This window comes from Lagenorhynchus albirostris, chromosome 4 (assembly GCF_949774975.1).
Source record: "Lagenorhynchus albirostris chromosome 4, mLagAlb1.1, whole genome shotgun sequence".
NCBI lineage: Eukaryota > Metazoa > Chordata > Mammalia > Artiodactyla > Delphinidae > Lagenorhynchus > Lagenorhynchus albirostris.
The window spans coordinates 83,728,401-83,756,358 of record NC_083098.1 but is presented as its reverse complement, the minus strand read 5'-3'; the positions used below and the strand labels follow the sequence as shown (position 1 = coordinate 83,756,358).

Sequence of the window (27,958 nt, the reverse complement as noted above, 5' to 3'; positions counted from 1 at the left end):
CAAGTAGCAAGTGATATAAAATGCCATGAGAAGTGCACAGATAAGACACTGTGGCAGTTCTGAGAAAGTCTCATACTGTGATTATGATTATGACCAATTAACACTAACCAACAAAAGTCATAATAGGACCTACTTAAGTTTGCTGTATTGTAACAAAGTTATTTTACACAAAATATTTCTACTTTGCATTAGCCGTTTCCAGAATCTATATTCCGTTGTCAGCAAGACACTTGCCAGTCTCTCACTTGACAGATATAATAGCATCATTCTTTTTGCTTCTAATCAACATCATATAGCTCTCTGAGAGAAAAGAAAAAGTACCTTGGTGATTCTAAGTTACATTTTCTCCATACAACTAAGATACAAAAACCAAAAGAAACTTGCAAAAATAGTGCCTGCCTATAATGGCAATGGCGCTTGGTCAAAAGGAGTGATCTTAGGAAGAGCAACCTGGATTACAACCAGCAGAAGAGGTCATGAAAGGAGGAGGATAGTGAGATAAGAATTCAAACACAGAAAGGCATCCAAACATGACGTGTATCATGATGACTATGTACCATATACTGACTACACACCAGGCACTGTTTACACAGTAGATTAACTTATTTAATCCTTATAACAACCCTGTGAGGTAGGCATTTCACAGTTGGGGAAACTGAGTCACAGAGAGATTTTTTTTTTTTTTTTTTTTTTTTTTTTTTTTTTAGGTAACCTGCTTAGAGCCCATACGTGGCCAAGCCAAGATTTGCACCAAGGTAGACTGTGTTCTTAGACACTTCCCCATGGAGTTAAATTAAATTAAATTTAATGTGAATGGTCATCCTTTCCCCCCAGGTTGTCATTTTCACTCTGGCTAGCTACCTTTTCTTTCCCTCCACACGCGATCAAATTTTGCTGACTACCCCCAGAACAAAGTAGCCCACAGAGCCAAGTTCTCCTCTGCATCAGTACGCTGCAGCTTTTGCCTTTTATAATCTAACTAAATTCCAACGTAAATTCTCAACCACTACATTCTTCCCTGGGAAAGTCTAAAATAAAATAGTAAGATCATCTGCATGGAGAAATATGTCATAGATATTATCTGGTAGAATAAAAATAACAGCAACAGAAAAAACATCAGGCCATTGAATTTTCTGTTAATAATAAGTTGCAGTGCCCCACGGAGTTTTCTGTGTCACCAAATCCTCCCAGTTGTTACACAAAGGCAACTTTGTCTTGAGAAGGCGACTGAGAAGATGGGCTTAATCTTGGCAAGGGCTTGGTGTACCAAGAACCATGTTATTATTTTTAAAAATAAATGACAGCAAACAAAAAGAAATATTATTTAAGCTGTCTTTTCAAAAGGCACAGTGCTATCATCATCATGGACACGGATGCCTACTTTTCAGAAACATGAATATTTTACTTGAGCTCAAAAGGCCCAAATACACATTTTCAGAATGGCAATCAAATTGACCTAGGAGAATTAACATCTGAAAAAAATCTTATTCATTTTATTCAATACTTCTTTTTTTCTTTTGGCATGATGTGTAATGCTTAAAATGACTGAGCCAGGTCTCAGTGCTCTGAAAGGTAAATATTTTTTATTATAATTTTTACAGGCTGGCACTTCCTTGGTCAGGTAGAAGTGTCCTGTTCCTGTTTCAGCTACACAATGCCCCACATTTATTGCACTTCCACCCATTGCCCATTGTTATGTATAGTTAACTCTTGCTCACTCACATGTGGATTATCCATTGCTTCTGAGATCAGGTTGTTTTTTTCCCCAGTAGGTGGAAACTCAAGGAATATAAGCAAAATTGACTATTAGCCAAAGCAAAGCATAAGCAGGAGGCAAACGCTGTCAGCAAATCCCCTTTCATCAACATACACCCACCTACTATGGTCTTGGCACTGGGCCGCCATGTTCCTAAGAACCACAAACATACAGTATTCCCAAAGACAAATATCGTGATTTGAGGCCGGCGATTGTTTTCTTGATTAATGTAAATGGCTGTAATTTTAAGTATACATTTTGCACTACCCGGAATCTGCTGAGACCAAAGGATTGATATTTTCTCAAAAATCACAAAGGGTTTTCAGGGTTACACCAGCCCTTTGTCTTCTGATGTCATCTCTCTTAAGTGGCCTTCAGAAAGGTAGATTGTTCTTTTGATTTCTAAAATGACCCCACTCTTAAAACCTGATAGGGCTTACCAAAAGAGAAACTATGAAATACAGTCGAGCATTTCTATCATAGTATCAGTTTCCTCATGTTTTGTATTTTACAGACATATAAACTGTTTACATCTAAACACACCCACAAATCACTTTTGCATAAACTAAGTTCCTAAGATGACAAAAACTCAACATCCACAATGAAAAAGAATGCTCGTATTATATACCTAAATTACATAAACTAAGTTGTGTTTTTTTTTTTTTTTCAGGTGTCCTTAAACCATTGCAGAAAGTAGAGGAAAGGCAGAGTGGAGCGTAGTTGAAAGAAAGGCTTGTGCCTTTTGTAATCAGTTTACTTTGGGTTGTACCTAGAGATGACATCTTGAACTCATTCAGATGAGCCATCTATTGCAGTGCACTAGGAGCATTTGAATTACAAAAGTGGGGTGAGCCTCAAATTCCTACAGTTGCCAGTTCACCTGCAATAGTTGGGAGGGCATCGATAATCTCCATGTGAGCTTTCGGGTGAACACATTACTTAACAGGGTTTGGTGCTCACTTGTTTCTTGGCATTTTATTCCTCCAGACACTCTCTCCCCTTCTACTTTCACTGGAAAATTCCTTCCTTGCCCCCTTTTCCGGGCAAAAAGTAAGAGGTTCCGAAAAGAGGGGGTACACTGACTTCTAGGGAAGGATATCCTTTCCCTCTGCCTCCTTTCCCCCATACACAGGCTGACAGAATAGAAGGGGAGGCAAATATGAAAGGAGCAGAAACAATCAGAAAGCAAGCTCAGATCATCTCAGGAGCGTTTTACTGACAAGATGATTCAGGACCACACACAAAAAGTGGCAGGGTGCCATTTCCCCCTAAATCCCTCCGTATGAGACGTTTTGAACAACTTGAGGTGGCAGTTGAACAATTACTTATTATCATTTCTATGCTAGTTCTTCTCTGGAGTTTCTAAAGGCCTTCTATCTCATAACCCAAGTCATCCCAGCACTGCCATTATTGAAAATCTTTTTCCAGTTGTCCTTTGAAACAATTGCTCTGAGCAGGTGGTTGTTTTGACTAACACACACGTCTTAGAATATTAAACCAGAAAATCAACATCGTCATAAGACACAGAGACTGGTCCCAAGAGGAAAAATATATCTCTTAATAAGGCAAGTAGCTGAAATGTTCCAATAGAACCTTTAACTTGGAATCATTCCGACAAACACTTTTTAAACTGCATTTACATATTCATTGTAATTTCACAAACGTGTGGCACACAAATTCTAGATTCATGCAAAATCTATCCTTTTTCTAAGTCTTATGAATCCCAAGCTTAAGCCCTCTTCAGAGTCAGTTTTTTCTAGGATTATGCGTCCTCTGGGAAATCTGAATCATAGTTTCACTTGAACCTTGGTCCAACTTTGAGGAGATCTCCCTCCCCCAACCAGCACCTCTGTATCCAGTCCTGAAAAATCAGAAGGGACTTGAAATGTGGAGATGGGAACCGGTCTGAAACAGGCAAATACTGTCCTACGGCAGTCAAAGCTCAATCATCTGGGACGTGATTTATTTTTAATCAACAGATCAAAAGTAGAATTTGGAAAGCAAATTCATTTTGTAAGAAAATAACTTCGTCTACGTTAACCTTCTAATCTTTGTTTAAATTACTGAGAACAGGTTCTGTTACTAGTAAACCAAAGAGAACTGTCTAATCTGAATGCTCTTATCATGTGAGGGGAAAAAAATGGGAGTAGTGCTATACACTAGTCAGAGCAAGTACTGAAGACACGTGTCCAGAAGCACATAGTTTCCTTGCTTCCTATCTTGATTTCATCCTCAGCGTCACCAACTGTTTTGGGCAAAAATTTACTCTACAGCAGCACAGGTAGGGAATCAAAAATACATTGACAATTAAAACTATAGAGATTGTAGTAAAGTGATGATGCCGAGTTTTCAATCTTACAAGTTTCTGAAAACTCAGAAACTAAGAGAAAGATAATAAATCTTCAAAATTTGATTCACTTTCAGCATATGTTCACAAAAGACTCTTGAGCAGAATTTAAGTGTAACCTAGTCAGGTAAAGAAGCATGGCAGAGTTAGGCTAGGAGATTGGTTTCTGTCAGTTTATTTCTTCCTTTAACAAATATTGAAGTAATGAGCTGGGCTCTTGTGAAATGTCTGATTCCTCATCCTCCCTGTGTGCAGTAATTAAGCAATGGTATGTATTGGGCTGGCCAAAAAGTTCGTTCGGGATTTTCCATACGTTACAGAGAAGTCCGAACGAACTTCTTGGCCAACCCAACGTATCAGAACAAGGTGAAGGGTGAGGTAGACAAGAAAGGATACAAAAACCCAAATTTCTTTCTTTCCTTCCTCCTGTTTCCATTTCAGACTGGTTTAGTTTTGTTTCCCTCCAAGATTTCATATCCTCAATCTGACAAGGATTATGGTTTAAATTAACAGCAACACAAACTCCCGCAAAATGCTATCTCATCGCCTTGACTGGGTACTTGGCTTTGTCTTTGTCTAGAGGTTGTGTTTTACTCTGCTGACAACCTTTCACCCTTTAGGACTGGCACCTGCAATTCTCAGACGCTCTTGGTCTAAATTGCAATGGTCCTTCAAACTGTGGCAACCTCTTCATGTTTGTGTTGTCAACCCTTTGCTTTCTCTGCCCTAAAAAATTTGTGTGACTCCAGCATTACAAGTTTGAAAGAACACATTTCTAACCTACATTCATGCTAAAGAAAACTGAGGGAGCCATTACAACGCCACTAGAAAAAAGTTGCTTGATTTTTTGTTCAAATCAGTACAGCCTATGGGTGAGTACCTGGAGGACACTATCTCTGGTTAGCTTTCAAGAAAGAAGCCTCTTCTCCAAATGCCTTGGGACAGTACCCAAGAGTATATGAACTTTTGCCTAAATAAAAAATGAATCACTTATTTGAAATATTCCAGTTCATTTATTTTAACTGATTTCTTAAATATCCGGTGATTGATTTGTCAGCTGTCTGAGTTCATCAACTCAACGCTTCTATGCGGGCTGAATTTTTAACTTTAAACAACTAAGCCTGTACTCAGTGTTACCTTGGGAGGTAAATGAGTACAAGAAGACATCACACTCCCCAGCAACCCTCCCCCACCCCCGCCTTACCACTCTCTTAAGCGAGATGCCTGTCATAAAGGTTTCCTCAATCTAACTTTAATAATCTGAGTCTAAAAAGTCACCTGTGCCTCTGGACGGCCCAATCGTATGCTTTCAAGAGCGAAAAAAAAAATCTGTTTCTTGTATGGAAAAGGTTTCATCACCAGAGGAAACGATGGGGCTGACTGTATACGATTTTCTGCTTTTCCAGTAGCTGACGCTTTTAAAATCTTTTTATAAACCATTTCTTTCCCATTAAATATACCAGAGTCGGAACGGGGGATGGTAGAATGAGGGGAGATAAGGGCTAAAAAGGGAAGAAAACAAGATTTCAAAATTGGGACCCAAATGTAAGATTAAGGGACAGTAGTTAGAAGGATTGCCCAAAGCTACCTTACCTTTGTTATGTATTTGCAGTCGCCCACTTCAGAAATTAACACCATTCACAGCCCGGTAGCAATTTACAGAGCTAGGAAGTAACCTACAACATCTTCTCGGCCTCCCTCTTTTTAATGTAAAACCAAAATAAGGAGTGTCCAGCTACTCCCTACCGCGCCGCTTAAAGCAACAGATCTTTTGAGGCTTAACTCCCAGGCTCTGGGAATTCCAGTTTGTCAGAATTTCTTAACCTTGGAAACCTGCAGAGAGAAACTCTCTACGAGGAAAACTCCCTGAGCCCCGGCTTCTCACTGTCCCAAACTGCACATTCCAAAGTGGGAAGCAGGAGCGATAACCAGAAGGCAGCTCTCTGGGGCTAAATTCCTGGCGGGAGCGTGAACTTGAAAGCGCGGCGATTCCACTGGCAGAGCGGCGTCGGATCCGCACCCGGGAGAGACCGGCGGCCCAGGGAGCCCTGCTGCGTCCGGTGCTGCGCGCGGGGAGCGCTCAGTCTCGGCTCCAGCTCTTCCCTGTTCCCTCCTCCCTCCTCCCTCTGCCCTCCCCCAGCCGAGGCTCCGCGCCTCACAGTAGCAAGGTTGTCTCTCGTCTACTCCCTTCCCTTAAACTCACCAAACCAGATTTTTACTCCCAGCACCGGCAACTTCCCGTAAATCTGCATTGAAATTTTATCCTGCTCGCTGAGCCTTCGCTGGCTGAAGGCCAGTGCAACATTCCTGTTGTTTTAGGAGGGCAGATACCTTTGCTGAAGGTTAAAAAAAAAAAAAAATCTTGTCTTGACTGGGAGAGATTTGGGGACTTCACCTCACAGACTTCTCTCCCCGCTCAAAAAGTCACATCCATTTCAGACAGCCAGAAACAGCCCCAGAAGTGGCACCTGCGCCACCTGAGGACATCTGTATGAATCAGACGTCTGGCCCCTTTGGGCTGTTGGGGGAACCCAAGCAGAACCACGTTTGAGGAATAAGGAACCAGCTGTTGAATCACGAGCCGATCAGTACACCCCACCCCCGTTCTTCCCCCGTAGAAAAGAAGTCGTTTGACCAGGTAGGATCACCGCGAGCTCGGCGGCGGGCCTGAAGACGGGGGAACCTCCCAGAGTGTCCTTACCTGAGGCAGAGCACCGCTTGGATGAGCACGGGCTGGAACGTCACGCGGACCAAGCCCTGACCTTTGCCGGGGCCTTCACAGCAGGGCCTGGGGCCTGGGCGCTGCTCGTTCAGAAGTGGCTCATTTTAATGCGCCCTGACCTAAAGTTGCAGCTGGTTTCTAGAAAGGGAACAAAAAACACTGCATTTAAAAACAGCAGCCAAGCCCTCCCTTCACCTTGCCTGATCTCTGGGTAGTTAGTTCTAACTCCCACCCCAGCCCCGTCGCGAAGAAATCCGCAATCTGTGCCCCACCCCTTCGCATTACCTGTTTATACAAGAGTTAAGGAGCCTCACGCATTTCAGTTGAGCGCTAAGCCTGTTTGTAGGCGCGTAATCGGCCAACAGGAATCGAATTCTGTGACTAAACAAACTAGAAGAGGAAGCAGGCACCACCAGGAACCTAAAACGGAGTTGTGATTTCGGGTTGCAATGTCATTCAACTGAGAAAAAAAAAAAAGTGCTGCTTCTCACTGGGCTGCTTTAGTGAAGGAATACTCCAAAATTTTTTTTTTTTGCTGGTTAAATTAGTTAATACATACAAAAAGCTTAGAACAGTGCCTGGCACATTGTGTTAGCTGCCACTATATATTTTTTTTAATAATTATTATTATTTGTACTATGGCTTTTTTGTGAAGAGGAGAGGTCCTGAGCAGAGAAGTGGGCTCTTGATCCAGCATTGCCATTCACTAGCTGTAAGGCTTTGAGCCAGTGTTTTTGTTTTTGTTGTTTTTTTTTTAACCTCTCCCAGCCTCTGTTTCTGGAAGATTCTAACGATGAGGTTTTTGCAGTTTACATTCATTGTGGACAGTCTTGAATGTGATGGAAAAGAAAGGTCCTGTAAAATAGTGTTCAGATGATTTCCATCTCACTTAAAAGTTGCCAGGTTGACAAGATACGTGAAAATACATCAGCCTGTACACTCCATGAAGTTCACTAACAGAGAGGAAACTCGGGACCCTGCAGTCTACCATGGATGTGCTTCATTCTAATTTGGATTTAGGCACTTAATTTACTGTCTGACCCTGGGAGAGTTACTTATCCTATTCAGTTAAAAGCCAATGCTGGACAAATAATGGTCATTGCCATTTGAAAATCAGTGTGAAATCGGGGGAAATAATTTCCAAACTCCTCATAAATATTCGAAAGTGATTATTGAAGGCTAAGATGTGATCAGTGCTGACACCCTTTTGCCTCCACTTTACTTCACTCTTAAAGAAAGAAATCATAGTCCCTTTACATGAATGAGGCTCTTTGTACTTTGTTGTGCACTTTCACCCACCTCATCTTATCTGATCCTACAGTTCTATCCTATGAAGTACTTTATCCCCACTTTGCAGATTGAAGGCACTGAGGTCAATTAGTGCAAGTTTTCCCTGAGTGGTGAGGCTGGGGTTGTTCTCAGTTCTAGTTAAATCTAAAAGCAGCATCTGCCACCTTTTGGAAAAAAATGATTCCTTAAAACCAGCAAAGAATTCTGAAACTTTTTTTTTTTTTTTTTTTTTTTTTTGTGGTACGCGGGCCTCTCACTGTTGTGGCCTTTCCCATTGCGGAGCACAGGCTCTGGACGCGCAGGCTCAGCGGCCACGGCCCACAGGCCCAGCCGCTCCGCGGCATGCGGGATCTTCCCGGACCGGGGCACGAACCCACTTCCCCTGCATCGGCAGGCGGACTCTCAATCACTGCGCCACCAGGGAAGCCCTCTGAAACATTTTAAATCCCTTTGATTTTTTTATCTTTCTATGGTACAAGGCGTAACAGATCAATTAAACATTTTCTGAGTTTTAGATTCATTCCTTGTCAGTATGTAAGCCAGAGTGAAGCATGAAGATCAGGCATGGAGAACTCTCCGAGGTTCTCTCACAGTATCTAAGCTGCCAGGCATGCCCAAGGGCTCCACAACCGGAAGACAACTTAAAAACTCCAACTCCACATTAGCTTGAATTTTTCTTTTCTTTTCCGGAAATATCTGGATTGTGGCCTTGAGAGCCTCCCAATGTCAGGGACCCTCTGAGTTAAAGAATTCGAGAGGGGACATTCTCAGGCTCACAGCTTTTTCCACCTCAGAACAGGTTTTTCTACAGGAAGGACTGGGCCAAACCTGGGGAATAATGACCAGGAATAATACAGTGAGTTTGAAAGTGCGGAGGTCAGTGACTGCAGGTGAACTGAAGCTGGAGTCAAGGAAGATGGCCCTGGAAGCAAGTCCTTATGGCAGTTCTGAGTTGGCTACTTTCTCTCAAATGTTGCCTGGCACTTCTGCTCTTTCTTTCTCAGTTTTGTACACTGCCACCTATTCAGTGGGTATAATTCTTATTCCTAACTACTTCCCACTGCTATCCCTAGGAATGTACAGAAAACAAAATGGATTTTTTCAGTGGCAGCCTATGGCAAAAGAAATGTAAACTTTCATTATTACTTCTTTTTGGCTGACCTTGATGTCTGTTCGTCGTCTTTACTATTACTATCATCATCATCATCACCATCATTTTAATTCTCAGGCAAACCCCATAATCCTGGGGCATTTGAGTTCTGCAGACCCCTGCTTTTGCTTTCTGTTTTCTTCTTTCCCTTCTGCCTAAAAGGCAGAGTGCTAGAGTGGATGCAAATAGCATGGAGATTGTTTTCCCATAGCGTGAGTTTGAATCTAAATTTTACCTCTTAGCTATGCGATGCTGGGCAAATTGCTTAACTGTGCTGAGTTTCAGTTTATTCATTTATAAAATAATAACATCTCCCTCTCTGGATTTCTATAAGAGGCAAATGAGAGGTGAAGTCTCATTATGATTCCTGGCACATAGTAGGTACTCCAGAAATGGTATTTCCTTTTGTACCTGGAAAAAACCTACTCCACAGCTCACAAAGAATTCTCTTTCACGGGCTTCCCTGGTGGCGCAGTGGTTGAGAGTCCGCCTGCCAATGCAGGGGACACAGGTTCGTGCCCCGGTCCGGGAAGATCCCACATGCCGCAAAGCAGCTGGGCCCGTGAGCCATGGCCGCTGAGCCTGCGCGTCTGGAGCCTGTGCTCCGCAACGGGAGAGGCCACAACAGTGAGAGGCCCACGTACCACAAAAAAAAAAAAAGAAAAAAAAAGAATTGTCTTTCGCATATTTAAGGTCAAATAACACTATTGCAAGACACCCTCATTAATAGGGGCAAGACTCAGACCTTTGTAGAGAACCACAGTACAATAATAACCATGCATCTACATAGAATTTCCAATGATGATGTATTGTCATCTTTGGTCATCACAACAGTGTATGTATGGGTAAGTCACAAATCATTTGTATCACCCCACTGCTCAGATTAGGAAACTGAGGTTACCAAGAGTTGCTCCAAGGTGCTGGTAAATAGCAGAGCCAAGGTTTTTTGTTTCAGGTTTTTGGGGTTTTTTTTTTTAACTGCTTTTCACTATTCCTATTGCTAGAACTATGCTTACTCTATTCCTATACCCAGTTAGGGAACAGAATCAAGGAGTTCCAACAATTATTTTAGCTCCTAGTTGTGGGGAGAGGACTAGGAAATTCTAGCCAGAGTTTCCAGACACTTCTCACTTTGGAGGCATGGAAACCCACAAAGAACCCCATCAAATATCCCTGTGAAAGTGAGGCATACTGACCCTGTGCAGTATGCTTCCAATTCTATGACAAACAGAAGGGCAGCAAGATAAAGAGCTCAGGCTTGATGTCAATAAGACCGAAGTTTGCATCCTGGCAGTTGTGGAGAGCATTACGTAACTCTCTGAGCCTCAGTTTGCGGCTGATGCAATACCTAACTGTGGGGTCATCATGAAGATTAAATGAGGTGATACACATAAAAACACAGTGCTCGACACACTCTAAGTTTCAACACGTTAGTTATTTTTTTTTAAGACCAAAGACTATGCACTAAAATGGTACACGTGAGGCCTAAATGAGGCATGTAACAAATAAGTGCAAAGAGCTTAGAATAATGCCCGGCACATAGTAATTGCCGTATAACTGTTTGCTATTATTACTGTTATAATCATTTCCCTATATAACAATTCCTTGTAACAGTGGTTATATGATAAGCAGTTGACTTCTGTGGCGAGGAGAGCTTTCATTGTTTATTTCTCATGGGAGCTGATCTTATAAAGTGAAAAAGGCAAATATCTTCTCAATGGATTTACTTTCCACCGGTTTCCCTCATTCCTCCTAATTTTACCTAAAACAGAAAACTTATTGGTAGATGGGATAAAATCATCAATGTGAACCCAAGCCTTCTGTTGAGGCTGTTGATATTTTGCCCAACAGAAATTATTCAGAAAAGAAACCCTATTATAATCTAAAAAATGCAACTCGACCCAAAGAGACCTCTCATCCCCACAGTTTCCACAGCTTCTCATTTCCTCACATGGTGGCCACTAACTACCCATAGAAGCCTTTTTTAAAGAAATCTTTTATTTTTAAATGTTTATATTAAGTCCCCAGTGGATCTAAAGTGTGCAAATTTAAGACATGTTATTTCTGGGAACACTTTAACCCAAAGAATTTAGCACAGTGACTAACCCTAGAATGCAGTCATCAGCCCATGGGTCGAAAGATGAGGGAGGGCAGTGTGAACTCCATCGGAAGGGCGTCTGGGTTTGTGGTTTCCATGCCACACCATAGGGGGGCCCCTAACTGAATTTTAAAAATGCACTGAGTTCACAGAAAAAGGAATTAAGTATAGCAGGGGTTCACTTCGAACATTAATCTCAGAATCCAAATCCTTCATTTTGAGAAAGGCCTTTAATACAAGAAGTCCCTTGACCTCCGTTCTTCCTGCACAAATAGCTCTGCCAAAGCCCGCCTCACCCGCCTGCTGAGATAGAAGGAGCCCTAATGTAAATTACAGGCCCTTAAAGGCCCACTCGAGACCAAGACATGGTTTTGTTATGGCAACAAATGTGGTTAATTCCTTTATATCTCTTTAAGGCTTATTCCCCATCAGAGAAGACCTCCAGGTTTCTTTTTATTTTATAATGGAAGACAGCCTCACATAAGAAGCTCAATCATTCAGCAATAACTTATTAAAAAAGATTGTCAACATAAAATTACTAACATTTATTAAGTGCTTGCTACAGAGTATTTGCCAGATGCTGTGTTAAGCACTTTACATGTTTTAACTATTTAATCCTCACGAAAACCCCTGGAGACAGACTGTTGTTGTACCCATTTTATGGATGAAGAGACCAATGCACAGGACAGATGACAATGCTGAGATCCCACAACTAGAAAATGGCAGAGCTGGGGTTTAACCCAGGCAGTCTGGCTCCTTAGCCCGTGATCCTAACCACTACACTCTACAGCCTCAGAAAAGATTCTATATTGTCTATGATTATATTATATATGGGCGTGTGTACTCCAGTTGCAGTAGTACCAGTGTAAAGACAGTGCCTGGCACACAGGAAGCACTCAGAACGTGTTTGTTGAATGAATGAGTGAATGTGGATATACATTTGAATGTTTTGATATCAATTTGTAGAAGTGTGTGTCAAGGAAGGTAGGGTTTAGCTCATCTAGGATCTGAGGTTTAGGGTCACATTGGAGAGTGAATACAAAGTGTGTTGTCCAAATATGAATAAGGTTTTCATGTCACATACATTGTAGGGGATGAGTTTTTTTTTTTTATAAATTTATTTATTTATTTAGTTAGTTAGTTAGTTATGGCTGCGTTGGGTCTTCCTTGCTGTGCGCGGGCTTTCTCTAGTTGCGGCAAGTGCGGGCTACTCTTCATTGCAGTGCGCAGGCTTGTCCTTGTGGTGGCTTCTCTTGTTGCAGAGCACGGGCTCTAGGTGCGCAGGCTTCAGTAGTTGTGGCACGCGGGCTTCAGTTGTTGTGGCTCACGGGCTGTAGAGGGCAGGCTCAGTAGTTGTGGCGCACGGGCTTAGTTGCTCCGTGGCATGGGAGATCTTCCCGGACCGGGGCTCGAACCCGTGTCCCCTGCATTGGCAGGCGGATTCTCAACCACTGTGCCACCAGGGAAGTCCAGGGATGAGTATTTTACACGACAGAATTCATTTCAGGTATGGCCAAATTTACTGACCATAAAAGCCACATAAAAATAATGTAAATATTCTCACCTTTGTTTCTATTGTTTCTCTACTTAGACTATCCTGGTATACACCTTCCATCCATCCATCACCGGTATAAGCATAGTGTTACAGACAGTGTGGAGCCAGATACCTGAGTCTGAATCCTGTGTCTGCCGCTTACCAACTGCGTGACTGTGGGCAAATAACTTAACCATCCCGGGTCTTTAGGCTCCTTACCAGTATCCTCACCATTAGGAGTATTGGGAAGTTTCCATGTGTTACTGTAATTGGGGTGCTGGGAAGAGCACCAGACCATAATAAGCCCAATGTAAGTACTTCCTGTTATGATCCATCATCCAACTGTCAACCAATATTTATCAAGCATCTATTGTGTGTTAGGTTCTGTGCATCATGCTGAATACAGAAAAATAAATGAGATAAGGTCCCTATCTTCAAGGAATTTAGACTCTACGGCAACAGGTAAGCAACCGGCCAATGGCATTACAGCGTGTAAGCCCAGGAAGTTCATGGCAGTTTAACTCAGGCTTTAGGGGTCGACTAAGGGAGATGATGTCAGAACTGAGAGGCCTGTAGGTGGCTTAGAAGTTGACAAGTGTATTTCAGGAGAGTGAAAACCACCCCAGAACAAGAGAGATGGTGGATTCAGGGGTTTGAGACAAGGAGCTCTCTATAGCTAGAGGGTTGGATGACAGTAGTGTAAAATGAAATTGAGAGATAGACCAGTTCATGAGAACTATCTGTTATGCTAAGGAGTTCAGAAGGGCTTTGAAAAGGGGGTGCAGAGATCAAATTCGCATACCTGTTGGAGGCTAGACTAGAGGCAAAGCACATGGAGAAGCGAGGATTAAGAATATATTTAGGAGGTAAGAGTCATGGGGCTTAGTGACTGATCAGTTATTGGGGGTGAGTTAGGAAACACAAAAAGGTTTGGAGTAGAGGTAATCATTCATTCCACAAACATTTATTAAACACCGACCATGTGCCAAGCACTGTTCTAGAACTTGGGAAAACAGCAGTGAACAAAACAGGCACAAACTTGTCCTCATGGAGTTTACATTCTGGTTGGGAGAGACAGACAAAAAAACACCAAAATATAATAAATAAGCCAAATATACAGCAGGTTTGATGATGGTAAGTACCATGAAGCTATGAAGAAAAATAAAGCAGGGAAGGGAATAGAAGAGTAAAGCAAGGAAGAAAAATAAAGTTGAAGTGGGTTGCAATATTTCAAAGGTGATCAGGTACAGCAGAAACTAACACACCATTGTAAAGCAATTATACTCCAATAAAGATGTTAAAAAAAAAAAAAGTTGTTGGGAAGGCCTCTTGGAAAAGGTGACATTGAGAGGGATGAAGATGGTGAGGCACAGAGCAACTCAAACACCCAGAGGAAGTGTACTTCAGGCAGAGCAAGAGTGTTGTTGGCCTATTTGAGAACAGCTAGAAGGCTGGTGTAGCTGGAGTGGAGGGATGGAAGGAGAGAATGATACGAAATGAGTTAGGAGGATAATGGGGCCATGAGATCACCCAGAGTGTTGGGAGAAGAGAAGAGGACTAGAGACAGAAACTGTGTCCTGACAAAGGGAGAAGAGTCCATGGAGAAGGCTAAGGAGAAAGTGTTAGCCCAGGAAGGAATGAGATTCAAGAAGGAAGGCTTGTTCACAAAGTCAAGAGAGGCAAAGTGTTAAGTAAGATAAGGATTGAAAACTATCATTTTGTTTAGCAACTAGGAGATAACTGGTGACCTAGACAAGGGTGATTTTGGTAGAGTGGTAAAGCTGGGTGGTAAAGGAGTGAAGATAGCAGGTGTAGGCAGCCCTTTCAGATAACTGGGCTTGAAATGTAGAACGGTGATAGGATAATAGCCAGAGGATCAAAGGAAAGCTTGCTTTTTGAGAGGAGAAAGGCCTCGGAATGTCTATAAGCTGAAGAGGAAAGCTAGTCAAGTGGGATAGGGTGTCCTAGACACAGTGAACAAGTCATTCATTCATTCATTTGTTCAACAAATATTTACTGAGTATCTACCAAGAATCACACACTGGAGATACACAGGTGAATAGAAACATGATCCATTCCCTCATATTGGAAAGACAGACACATATTTAACTATACATAATACAAAGCAAGGAAGGCAATAGAAAGAGATGCAAAATGCCAGGAAGAACCCATTAATTCTGCCTGAGTGGAAAGAGGGGGAAAGTGAAGGGAACTTTTTAGAGGTGGTAACGTTTGAACAGGGAATTAAAAATAAGAAAAATGAAGGGTAGTAGGGAATTCTAGTCAGGGGAAGGTCTTGAACAATAACAGCAAGATAGGGGGAGGAGTGGTGAAAGCATTTAACACCCGGTGTGACCAAAGGCTAGGGGGTGGTGAAGTGGCAGGATTTGCAGCTGGTAAGGTGAGTTGGGGCCAGATGGATAAGAGACGTGAAAGGAGAATGGTCCATATTCATATGGGTGATAAGATTTTGAGCAGGACAGTGACAAGATCCCAGGCGTGTTTTAAGTGCAACACAGAGGATGGATTGAAGAGGGGGAGAACTTTGGAGCTGAGAGACTAGTTATGAGGAAATTGCAATGGTTCAGGTAAGAGATGAGATGACCAGGTCCATATGGCAGTGGCTGTTCAAGAGATGTTGAATGTGGTAGATACTGTGAATTATCTCATTCTACTCTTCTTCCAGTGTACCTCCTTGTCCTGAAAGGCTGGAAAGCTAAAAACCGCATTTCCCAGACCACTTGCAGTTGAAGCTCTAAATGCAATGTGAGTTCTGACAAACGGATCCATTTTATGCAAAGTTTGGAAGATAAAAGTGAGGAAGGGCTTCCCTGGTGGCGCAGTGGTTGGGAGTCCGCCTGCCGATGCAGGGGTCACGGGTTCGTGCCCCGGTCCGGGAGGATCCCACATGCCGTGGAGCGGCTGGGCCCGTGAGCCATGGCCGCTGAGCCTGCGCGTCCAGAGCCTGTGCTCCGCAACGGGATAGGCCACAACAGTGAGAGGCCCGCGTACCACCAAAAAAAAAAAAAAAAAAAAAAGTGAGGAAGGGGCCAGGTTTCTGGCTGCTTCTGCTATTTCTTCCAGCAAGCACAGTCATAAACACGTGGAGTGTTCCTGTGGCATCATCCCATGGGGCTGCTAGCTTTGTGGGTAGAGCACAGAGCACAGGTAGATCACAGAGCACCCATTTTTTGCTGGTGTGGATCTAGCAGACATGGCATGCATTTGTTGCAAACATGGCAGTGGTAGCTTTCTGACCCCGGAAAAAGGTGTTTCCCTGAACTCAGTAGTTCCAGTGGTGGTTTTCTAACTCCCCACCTCCCTGATTGTGGCAATGCAGCAGCTCCCAATTCTGCAGTGTTACTATGGAAGCCAGGCCTCAAGGTCCAGTGGAATACCTGCACTTCCAATAATTGTATAAGCACTTAGTTGTGTATATTAAATCCCTTTCTGCTTAAAACAGCTAGAATGATTTCTATTTACTGCAGTTTAACCCTCCCTGATTTGTTGAATAAACAGAACTGAGAGAATCTGATGTCACCTGAATGTGGTAAGGAAGAAGGGAGGGAGTGGCAGTGAGAAAAAAGAGCAGGCAACCTGCTTCCAAGGTTTCTAGCTTCATATGACCATCAGTCAAAACAGGAATTCACAGAGAGAGGTGGTGACTTGCAGGTAGGAGAGTGGGGCATCCCATGAGTTGCCAGGAACAGGTTCGCCACAGCATCCAGCTATGGGGCCAGCAGTTGAAACTAGGTCAGTACTGACTATAGGGGAGCAGAAGGAGATTTGGTTCCAGAATCTAAGTGGCATTTTTACTTCAATGCATCACTGATTGACACTTTCAGGTTCAATTCTTGATTGAAGAGTCATATGAAATAGCAATGGCAGAGTTAGTGAAATTTATACACACTTACCTGTCTGTCCCCAGGGGCATTTTCCCCCTCATGTCCTACTAATCAGAAAGCTATCATCCTGGTAGTATCTCCTTTCTTAACTTTGGTAAAACTAGTGCATTTTTTCTTTTTAGAATGATAAGAGGGCTAGTCTACCAGCATCTTTCTTTTAGGCCCTAATTGACACAATATTGTTCAAATAAATCACGTTCTAACTTCAGCCTATTTCTTTGGCAATGACAACCAGTCCATGGGCTAGTGACCTGTATGACTCCCCGCCTCAAAAGCATTAACGGTTTCATTGTGGATTTTACAATAAACCTGGAAAGTAGTAAGATTTCCTTTTTCTTTATTCTTCCTTATTTTTTTTAGCACCTGATTCCATTTATTGTCAGCACGGTGACGAAGTTTCTAAGGTCGTAGGCAGTAGGAAGGTAAATACCTCAGTTCAGCTCCTTTACCGCTTTGGACAAATAACAGCTTGACACTGCAACTTGAGTTGGGAGCGTGTGCTTTCTGATTTTACAATAAAATTCAGGGATTTACACAATTGTCATTAAGTGTGTCCCTAATGAAATGTGTACATTTCTTAATGAACACAAGGATTGGAGCAGGAGGTAGAAGTAGAAACGTTTGCAATCTGCTGTAAATATTAGCACCTATTTTTTTTTTTTTAAACAAAAAAGACCTTGGTAAGACTTCAAGACGCATTTGAATATGCCTTTATTTTAGCATTGGTGACATTTGGTTATAGTTAATTAAATGCAAATATTTCTGCTCAACTGGATTATGAGCCCCCTCCTGGGGGTGCAGAAACTGTCTTGTTGAGCTGTGTTTTCCCAGTTCCAACTAGAGGTCCACATGGTAGGCACTCAAGGAATGCTTGATGAGTGATTGAAGGAAGTTTCTAAACTGGGGGTCAAGGGACAATGTTTTAGCACTGGCTCAGCTTCAGTTTCATCAGCTATGAAATGAGTTTCCAGGTCATAAGTTCTGTTACTTCCTTGAAGGACTTCTTAACCATACAATTTTTTGATCTCTAATGGAAAAGGATAAAGAATCTCCTTCCTAAGATGCTTGAAGTACAGCTGTTTATTGAACTCAGTTTGGTTGTGCCTACAGCAGAGTCATGGATCGAATGACCTCTAGAGATTCTTTTTGGACTCTGTGGTGGTGGGATCTGATTAACTCTCCTCTACTTTGAGATCTGGGTCAGAATCACTGGGCGTGGAGCCCCTTCCGGAAATGATTTGGCTACTGAATTGTTTCTATTTTCCTCTTGTTTATCATCAGGATATTTCCCCTTTCTATGGGGATTTTCTGAAAAGGTCACAGAGCCACTTCAGAAAACTATCCTCTTGTTGAATGACAATGATAGCCTCTTTCTCTGGTTGGCAGGCAGAAGAAACTGCTGTCCGATTTAGGCAGAAAGAGGGGGCTAGGACACTTAGTTGGCCCAGGCCAGAGGGAAAGTCCAGGCTCCGGTGATGACATAGGGACTGTGGCAAAATGTCTCCATGGAAGTGACAATTAGGGAAAGTTCCACCGAGGCCTTGCGAGAGCAGCACAGGGGGAAGGAAACATCATCTGTGACCTGCTCTGGGCTTACAGAGGAGACTCAAAATACTTCAGAGCATCCTGTCAGCACTGCCTCTGCAGTCCACTTCCAAAATGCATACACAATATAATCTAGCGCCCTTTGGAATCAAGGATAATCCTGTTATAAGCAAAGTGAATAGCTCTGGGTAGGGCTATGAGTATAAACCAACCTAGTCATCCATCAGTCAGATACTTCCTGAGTACCTGCCACGTGCTAGACCCTGCACTAGGTATTGGGCTCAGGTTGGTGCATGGCACCAGATCCCGTAAACGGATGGTCTGGTTGAGTAAGCACGTACAATTATTATAAAAGCGTAAAGGTCCTGCTTTGCCTGAGAGTACTGAAGTTCCTTCCTGAAGAAGGAAGAATTAACTCCTCCCTGTAAGCGCTGCTGATTTGTCCATCCGGATTGCTGACAGGTCCAGTATCTGGGTGTTGCTTTGCCTTCCCATCTCACAACCTGTCCTGCTTCCGTGGCACTTGACTCATCTGACCATAGCACTCTGCCACCCAGATCCCTCAGTGATTCCCATCCCCTATCGAATAAAAATCCAACCCCTTAGCAAGGCATTCAATTTGACTACCACTTTCTTTTTCAGTTTTATCTCTTGCCCCTTCACTAATGGTCCATAATTCATGGTGCTCTTTTCATGTCTCATGTTATGGGAACCTCACTCACATCAGGCCACATTTACCTGTCCACACTAAAAATTGCTGCAAACATCTGCATCTCTCTTCCTGTGGCCTTTCTTTGGCTGCAGGAGCACCCTAGGCAGGGTAAGCCAGAAGTGTCCCTGGAAGTAGCTTCTCCCTACTCCAACGTCTTTGCCCTTCTGTTGGGGTAAGTGTGAGCCATGCATTATGCTACACTGACTCCCAGAGCTGCCCAAAGGGGTTGAGCTCCAAGTACTCACAATGGCAACTGTCTTTTTTTTTTTATAAATTTTAAAAATTATTTATTTATTTATTTTTGGCTGTGTTGGGTCTCTGTTTCTGTGCGAGGGCTTTCTCTAGTTGCGGCAAGCAGGGGCCACTCTTCATCGCCGTGCATGGGCCTCTCACTATCGCGTCCTCTCTAGTTGCGGAGCACAGGCTCCAGACGTGCAGGCTCAGTAGTTGTGGCTCATGGGCCCAGTTGCTCCGCGGCACGTGGGATCTTCCCAGACCAGGGCTCGAACCCGTGTCCCATGCATTGGCAGGCAGATTCTCAACCACTGCGCCACCAGGGAAGCCCCTTTTTTTTTTTTTTTTTTTAATGCTAGCCTCAGATGCCAGACTTTTTTTTTTTTTTGGCCACGAGGCACAGCTTGTGGGATCTTAGCTCCCTTACCAGGGATCAAACCAGCGCCCCCTGCAGTGGAAGCACGGAGTCTTAACCAATGGACCACCAGTGAAGTCCAATGGCAACTGTCTTGATAACGCATCTTCCTTCCATCCCTGTTGCAGTCCTCACTCTCCTGGAATCATCTCCTAAATCAATTATTGCATTCAAGTCCTTGTCTCTGAAGTTACTTCTGGAGCAATCTAACCAAACAGTCTCTCCTTTCTCCTCCACTTCAGCCCTTATGCCACTTGTCTCCAGTCAGTTGAGCTCCCCATTCTGGAAGTTCTGCTGGACGATCACCTCCTCTGTGATACCATTTTCATCCACCATACTCTACCGTCCAATGCGAGGGCCTCCTTCCTCCAAGATCCTTGGCCCTTTACACAGACTTCTCTTATGATGTGCGTCACATGGCATTGTAATTACGTGTAGGTGTGTTTGTCTTTGCCCACTAGGAGCTATGAGGAACTATGACTTACTCATCTTGTCAACCCAGGCCCTAGCAAAGTGCCTTGTACAGAGTAAATGCCCAATAAATATTTGATGAAAGAAAAAAAAAAACCTTCTGCCGTGGTTTCCTGGCTATAACCCCCGCGTACACAGGAAAAAGCTGGAAGCCACGTTCCTGACCCTGCACTGCTGGGCCAAGGGGAATTCTGTGTCTTGAGAGGAGGTTAGGAAACCTTTCCTTGCCCCTCCCGCAGGACTGACTCTGATTGTGATCTTATTGCAAAAAAAAAAAGGGTCCTTTCAATGCAGGGCAAGTCTCCAAACAGACTTGCCCAGCCATTAGCAATCCATGGAATAAATTCCAAGGGTGTGAAAAACCAGTGACTAGAGGCCTGTGGCTTGGTGGAATGGCTACAGGAAAATTGCTGCAGATGAGCCTGAGGCAACTCAAAGATGCCATCAGTCTTCAAGAAAGCGGCTATCTTTGTAGTTTTTATCACAGGGTGAAAACCAGCTCTGTAGTAAGCTGTGGGCTGAGTAAATAGCCCAGAAGGAGATGTAATCCTGGAGAGGAATCCAAGACTTTTGGTTAAGCAGGCAGCTGGTCTTTAGGGAAGGCTGGTTTCAGCTGAATTTCAGCAGTGCTTACCTGCGGTGTTATTTTAAAATCTCACTGCCAAGGAAGACCTGTCCGCCTGGACAAGCAGGGATTAGATCGAAGGTGGAGGCTGATACCCCACAATGTTAGACTTCAGACAAACAAAGAGGAACACAAATTCCAGAGCCATGAGAAGGAAAGTTGGTCTTCCCTGCTGAGCAGAAATGGAAATGAACTAAACAGCCTTCAGTGTAAGAAATGGGAGTTGGCACAGGAAAATGACCCTGAGTTCCACCATGTTGTTAGTGGAAATTGGGAAAGAACCAAGGAGGATTTGAAGAGGGGCGGTAGAGGCACTAAGGAGGCAAAGAAGGAAAGAATGTTAGCATATTTTAAGGGCTGACATGTGCCAGGCAGGTAGCATTTATTTCTTCTACTAGCCCTTTGAGCTATTATCACAGCCATGGACTGATGGAAAACTAGAAGCCTAGAGAGGTCAAATGACTCGCCCGCCAAAGGTGTCCCAGCTAGTAAGGAATGAAATTTAGGTTTAAGTGACAAGAAGAGTTTGAAAATAATTCATACCCAGTTCAAAACACAAGATGACCATCATTGTTTGATTTAGGTCATGTGCTCAAAATAGTCAGGGATCATAACTCAACACTGGGCACGTATTTTTTTCCTCCTCTGTGCATTTGGAAATTCACTGCCTTTGGGTGCACTGTGAGGTAGGCACTGTGACTGTAGGAGAGAGAAGGGGGAAGGAATCTTTTAGAGGATCAAGTTTAAAGAGGCCTAACTTTTGGAAAATCTCCAAATTTGGGTTTAGCAGTGTACTTGGCTTGGAAAGGAAGGGAGGAAGGAACGGAAGAAGGGAGGGAGGGAGGAAGCCTGCAAGCATAGGATTTAAAATTTCATACTTCCTAACGTTGGTTATGACCATAGGGAGACACTGAAATACCACGGGATTGGCAAGTACTGCCCTGCTTTCAATTCTGCCCAAAGCAGGAAGGCTTAGGTAAGTCAGGAGAAAGCCTCGTGTTACCACCCTAAGACCAGAACAAAAGCATTGGGAGGAGACTCCCATCTCGACAGTATGATCTCCAAAGAAGCCATGCTAGTCTTATGACTGTGATGTCTCGAGTGTTACAATTGTGTAAGCAGCTGATATTTTAAATGATCGAATCCAGCACATAGGATTATGAAGATAATGTCCATTAGTTTTAGTAAAAGGGTAGAGGAGAGAGAACGCTCATCGAAGAGCAAAGAGAAGAAGAAAGAAACCTGGACTGGGATCCCGGACATGTGGGTTCCAGCTCTGGCTCCTTCACGAGTTTGAACTTCCCGTGCTAACTTGCTTTCCTCGGCTTTCACGAAGGAGCTGTGCTAGATGACACGGAAGAGAGGGAAGAGAACTTCCAGCTCCAAAGATCTAAGGGCACATTTGGAGACTTTCAAAGAGGTAGGCACTTGAGTGTAAGTTGGAGCTGTTTCGCTATGAGTCAGAAACCAATCCAAGGACTATTTTTATTGCTCTTCACTTCAAATTCCCTAATTTGGGTTCTGTTAAATGAGAGCAAGAGAGAGAGAGAGAGAGAGAGACATGGAAAGAGAAAGAGGAAACTATCAAGAGGTAAAGGGGGGAATTCCCTGGCAGTCGAGGGCCCAGGTTCAATCCCTATTCACTGCCAAAAACAAGAAAAAAAAGGGAACAAAGCAAAATAGCTAATAAAACTTAAAAACACAACAAGTACCTTTTTAACGAGTTGAATCACAAAGCTAGGCACTTTTAGTGTACTAAAACAGTTGTTTTGGGCGGCAATGTCACACCATGGAAAGAACATAGACAAGTTTTGAATCCAAAAGACCTACATTTGAATCATAAATTTATCACTTATGGCATAAACAACCCTGAGTAAATCTCTTCATCTCTGAGCCTCAATTTCCTCATGTAGAAAAGGAGAATGATTATAACAGTAGTACTCATAGCCACCATTTATTGAGGGCTTTATGTGCCAAGCACTGAACTAGGCTCTTTACATTAGGTTTCCAAATCCACCCACAGCTGTATGAATTAAGTATTATTATCCCCATTTTACAGACATGGACATTGAGACTAATCAAATCTAAGAGCAGAGCTGGGATTCAAACCCAGTCTGGTAAAACTCTGAGGCTTATTCTCTCATCTACAGTCCTCTATTTCCCCAAAGGATAATAATATAGATCAAATAAGCTAATATTTTAAAAGATACTTTGTGAATGGCATTATGCAAGTATTCTATACAATATTTATTATCAATACAATAATGATAATGTAGTAGTAAAAACAACAATAACGGTGAATTTTCAAATGTTCATAATCAAAGTGAGTCTCCAAAGAAATGTGCATAATTTTATTTGAATGTCTAATCAAACAGTGACTAGATGATGACTCCAAGCTCATCAGACTCTGGAAGCTTCCCTCATCAGTTGTTTTTTTTTTGCGGTACGTGGGCCTCTCACTGTTGTGGCCTCTCCTGTCACGGAGCACAGGCTCCGGACACGCAGGCTCAGCGGCCATGGCTCACAGGCCCAGCCGCTACGCGGCACGTGGGATCCTCCCGGACCAGGGCACGAAACCGCACTCCCTGCATCGGCAGGCGGACTCCCAACCACTGCGCCACCAGGGAAGGCCCCCTCATCAGTTTTCATCACTGAATGTCTAAGTTTCTGGGTTCAGAAAAAAAGGCTGCGTGAGTAGAAATGTTGATATCTGAGAAATAGTGCAGAGAAGATATAGAACAAAGCGAAACCTTTGTGCTGTGCAGCTTTATCACTGAAAGCGCCATCTGGCCAAGCAGACCAGAAAATAACCAGAGATTACCAGCCGGTAAATTTTACCTTTTAAGAAAACCAAGCAAAAGACTCAAGAATCTATCAGTGCAGTAATCCTGGATTGTAGTGAGTAAAATAGGTGGCAAACTGTCCCTATGAGTCATCAAGGCCAACAAAGAATCCCTCTGGCCTGTTAGAACTGGACCACGTGAACTTGAAATTGAACCTTAGTGCGGAGGAATGGTGCGTAGCTCCTTTGAAAGAGGATGTGGGAAACCAGATGACTCAAGCAGGTGGCACAGTTGACCTGAGAGTCTCGGTCCCACTGAAGTATCAATGTCTGTCTGAGGAAATCTCCTCCCTACCTACTAATTTGATTTCTTCAGTTCCCTTAAAAAGTCCTGGCACCTTTCAAACCTGTTAGAGACAGATACTGAATGTTAAATGTGAAAAGGACCTTAAAATTCATCTGGTCAAATGTTCTCATTTCACAGGTGAGAAAACAAAGGCTCAGAGAGGTAACGTCTGAAGCCCCAAAGCTTGTCAGCAACACAGGAAGATCACCAGTCTCCTACTTTCCATATGCTGTTCTCTCAGCATACTGCTGCTGCCTCATCCCATCCCTTACCCTTCAGTGCTGCCACACTGCTTGTGACACAAACACACTTGCATATCATTCATATATGCACTAAGGTCTTTGGGAAGATAATAATCCCAGAGTATTATTTACAGGAAGTAGATACTACTTCCTATTGCACAATTCTAAGTACTTTATACATATGAATGCATGAATCCTTACAATAACCCTAGGAGCTAGGTACTATTATAATCCCTACTTTACAGAGACACAGAGAGGTGAAGTGATTTGCTCAAGGTCACACAGCCGGTCAGTGGTTGAGCCAGGATTTAAACCCATGCCAGCTAGCTCTAGTGTTCATGTTCTCCTCGAATACAAAGATGTGTAGAAATGTATACTGGTTGCCTCTGGAAAGAAGAAATGGGAGGTTACAGGGTCTGGAATGGGAAGACTTTCTTTTTCCTATAAATCCTCACAGACTGTTGACATTTATGTCATATGCATATGTTACTTATTCAATAAACAAAAAAATAACGATTGTGGGTGTCTTTTTAAAAATAGTTTAAAAATGGAGGGTGATAATGGTTGCACAATATTGTGAATGTACTTAATGCCACTAGATTGTACATTTTTAAATGGTTAAAGTGGTACATTTTATAATATGTATATTTTACTCCCCCTCAAATGTTCTAAAAGCCTTTTTGGCAATGACAGGGAATACTGGGGCAGTGTTTTCCAAGAGTTCAAGCAGCATATTTGGGTCTGGAGCCTAAATATCTCAATATAGTTCAGTAAACATTTATTGTACACCTATTATATTTAAGGTTCTGTGCAAGTTATGGCAGGCTATATAAAAATAATAAAGCCATAGTCTTTACTCTCAAGGTATAAATGGGAGGCAGCTTGCGTGATGAAAACACAAAGTCAAGAGGAGGAGCTGCTTTTTGGTGAACCATGACATACCTAGGACAGTCGCTGGCCATAGTAGGAGTTTATTATTTATTTATTTATTTATTTATTTATTTTTTGGCTGCTTTGGGTCTTTGTTGCTGCTCTCGGGCTTTCTCTAGTTGCGGCGAGCAGGGGCTACTCTTCGTTGTGGTGCGCGGGCTTCTCATTGAAGTGGCTTCTCTTGTTGTGGAGCACGGGCTCTAGGAGTGCGGGCTTCAGTAGTTGTGGCACTCGGGCTTCAGTAGTTGTGGCTCAAGGGCTTAGTTGCTCCGTGGCATGTGGGATCTTCCCGGACCAGCGATCGAACCCATGTCCCCTGCATTGGCAGGCGGATTCTTAACCACTGCGCCACCAGGGAAGTCCCCATAGTAGGAGTTTAATCAACGTCAACTATTATTACGATTATTTGACTCTTCTGAGACTTACTTTCCTCTTTTGTAAAACCAGAGGCTTGCATTAGAGAACCTGCAGACTATAACCAGGAATAGGGATGGTCTTCTCTCTGCTTTGTCGGTGATTAAAGCTAGGCAAGACATTCTAGAATGACTATTCTCACAAAATGAGAAAACAGAAGCCCGGATGACAATGGGTGGGCTCCGTTTTGAAATGACAGATGTATTTGAGTTCTTCTGTGCCCATGCCACACAGTGGCCCCTGCCACAGGGCTCAGATCAGCGGTGCTTGAGCTGCCTTGTTCTGGCTCTCACAGCTGGTGAGCCAGTTGTTAAATACAGCCATTACTAAAATTAAATGATGTAAGCTTACAATTCGATAAATTCCATTTAAAATGAAGTAACAAATACTCAAAACTTATCATTTCCTAATTATTTCATTACATTTTGCCATTATCTCTGTTTTTAAGGTTAGTTACATCACTGCATTTGAATGGTGGAAAGAGTATATAATGGCCATACTGCTGTGCATCCCATCTCTTCCCAACTCCTTGTTGGGTGATGTCGGATTAGTAGCCTGAAACCAGTCAAGGTAGGAGTATTTACACTGTAGAAATTGGCAAACACAACAAATCAGCCTTCAACCTCTCCCAAAGCTGGTTGTCAAACCAATGCACCACTGCCTCAAACCAGCATGTGCAATCTGAGTCTCTTGGAAGGACCCACTATTGCTCTCAGACAGAAGAGTGCATAATTATCATCCCACTGCACATAAATCAGGGGCCTATGAAGAAACAGGCTGTTAGACATGGCCCTCTTCTCCTCTGTTTCCTTAAGCAAAATAAAATAAATAATTCTGAGTGTTTGGCCCACAGCCAAGGAGCTCTCGTGTTTGATTCTTCATCCCCTGCTTGCAAGAGCTAATTACAGTGAGGGGTGTGCAAAGCAACAGTTCTTTGTGTTCCAAGTGAAATAATGGCTTAGTCACCCCTGAGAGTATGAAGGCTCTGTACTTCTCCTCAGTGCAGTGAACACAACCCCAATCTGATGGCATGTGACTTTTTTCTTTTTCTAAATGAATCAGACTTTGTGAATAGAAATTTAGCCTTCCTCCGCCCACTCTGGCCCAACCATGCCAGTGAGCATATTTTCTGTTTTTCTAGTTGAATTGACTAACCAATAGTTTTAGGAGTCTGGTGGTTCACATGTTCAGTTCAGATACTATCACAGGGAAATGGAATCCTTACTTTGCAAACTCACTGATTATATAGCATAAATTTGATTCTATTTTTGTGTAGAGAAAATAAAACCCACTCCTAAGATAGAGAACTGAGACCTGCGTTTGGGAAAGGAATCTTTTCTCTCCAGGTTTCTGGGGCAAAGCTAGATCAGTGAGCCAACCTGGCAGAGGTTTCAACGCCTTTTCTGTAGACCCTGCAGGGAAACTGCAGGGTGGGTTTGAGCTGTGTACCAGGACATGACTGGACATAGTTTAGGGCCTAAAAAGTACAGGCCTCAGGCTTCCCTGGTGGCGCAGTGGTTGAGAGTCCACCTGCCGATGCAGGGGACACGGGTTCGTGCCCCAGTCCAGGAAGATCCCACATGCCGCGGAGCGGCTGGGCCCGTGAGCCATGGCCACTGAGCCTGCGCGTCCGGAGCCTGTGCTCTGCAATGGGTGAGGCCACAACAGTGAGAGGCCTACATACCACAAAAAAAAAAAAAAAAAAAAAGTACAGGCCTCAAGACCCTAAATGTTGACAAACATTGGTGCTCCCCAAACCATAGGTAACTCAAAATAAAATTATGTGGAGAGCAGAGTAGAAATTTGGATAAGCACATGCCAATGACTAGAGACAGACTGCTTGGGTCTGAATTTTGGCTTTCCCATTTATCATTTTTGTGACCTTGGGCAAGCCACTTAAAATCTGTGCCTCAGTTTCATCATCTATAAAAAGGGATAATTAATGCTATCTACCCTCAAAAGGTTGGAGTGAGGATTAAATACGTTAAAATTTGTAACATGCTTAGAGAAAGGCCTAGTACATAGTAAGTGCCATATAAATACTAGCTATTTGAACGCTGACATGCTTTCTAATTGTTTTCGGATTGAAAGTTTGTTAATAGGTTAATTGAAGGCAAACTGTTACTTATTCTTTTTCCTATTTATTTATTTCCAGTTACCTTAAACACATGACTTAGCTCTGAGATACCAGGCAGGTGTCTTGCAATGCAGTTCCACAAGCCAACCATCAACCAATCCTTATGAGGCTTGGACCTAGAATTCAAAGTGCATTCTGGTGGTTAAGAGTCAGGGCTTTAAAGTCAGACACAGAGAGTTCTTTTGTTTGTTTACTTTCTATTTTTAAATAATTATAGACTTACAGAAAAGTTGAAAAAATAGTATAGAGTTCACAGCTACCCTTTATCTAGCTTACCCTGATGTTAATATCTTTCATAACTGT

The 27,958-nt window shown here is 43.0% G+C and overlaps 1 protein-coding gene across 3 annotated transcripts in view; it reads right to left on the bottom strand.

The window, feature by feature from the left end:
- The window catches only part of RBM47 (RNA binding motif protein 47), a 166,237-nt gene extending 159,223 nt beyond the window's left edge, over positions 1 to 7,014 (bottom strand). For 2 of the 3 annotated variants that reach the window (XM_060148307.1, XM_060148308.1), the window contains exon 1: positions 6,805 to 7,014. The gene's annotated coding sequence lies outside the window, so the exon portion shown is untranslated. The remainder of the gene's footprint in view (positions 1 to 6,804) is intronic. The other variant, XM_060148306.1, reaches the window with a different exon arrangement.
- Positions 7,015 to 27,958: the final 20,944 nt, after the last annotated feature.